Source organism: Sinocyclocheilus rhinocerous, unplaced genomic scaffold, assembly GCF_001515625.1.
Source record: "Sinocyclocheilus rhinocerous isolate Xijiao unplaced genomic scaffold, SAMN03320098_v1.1 scaffold2369, whole genome shotgun sequence".
Lineage (NCBI taxonomy): Eukaryota > Metazoa > Chordata > Actinopteri > Cypriniformes > Cyprinidae > Sinocyclocheilus > Sinocyclocheilus rhinocerous.
This window is the reverse complement of record NW_015645530.1, coordinates 367829-368518: the sequence shown is the minus strand read 5'-3', so window position 1 is coordinate 368518 and position 690 is coordinate 367829. Positions and strand designations below refer to the sequence as shown.

Genomic DNA, 690 nt, shown 5'->3' with positions numbered 1-690 from the left:
TGTAATTACATTTATAATTACACTGTTGACCCATTCCTTACACCTTAACCACCCTTAAACCTACCCATACCACCAAACCTGTCCCTAACCTTACCCGTATCCCACCTCAATAGCAGCAAAAGTGTTTTGCAATACAATATGAACACAGTAAGTACATTGTACTTGTTTTTTGATGTAAGTACATAGTAGTTAAGGCCACCTAATATAAAGTGTTACCCCAGTTTCTCATACAGGTCATTATCTGAAATGTGTAGCTGACTGTGTCTGAAATAGTCTTCGGTGTGACTTCATCTTTCAGAATCATTCTAATATCCTGATTTGGTGCTCAAGAAACAATTTTATTATAATCAATGTTAAAAACAGTTATGCTGCTTAATTTTTTAAGAAATTGTGAATCTTTTTAGAATAGAAAGTTCACAAGCACAGCATTGAAATAGAAATCATTTTGTAACATTATAAATGTCTTTGCTGATCAGTTTACTGCATCCTTGCTGAATAAAAGTATTCATGAGAAAAATTCAGTGAAACGAGTGAAAACTAGCACCAGTTAACTCATACTGAATGTTATCTGAAATAGCTGACAGTACTTTCTGTGCATAAAACTTTGGAAATGTAAGGTTTGTGTGGGTGTAGTAAAGCTAGGGGAAACATTGAGACTAGAGGTGTGTGTGTGTGTGTGTGTGTGTGTGT

At 34.8% G+C, this 690-nt stretch overlaps 1 protein-coding gene across 1 annotated transcript in view; it reads left to right on the top strand.

Annotated features, from left to right (window-relative positions):
- The window catches only part of LOC107706081 (discoidin, CUB and LCCL domain-containing protein 2-like), a 20735-nt gene that overhangs the window by 2878 nt on the left and 17167 nt on the right, over positions 1–690 (top strand). The gene's annotated exons all lie outside the window — the stretch shown is intronic.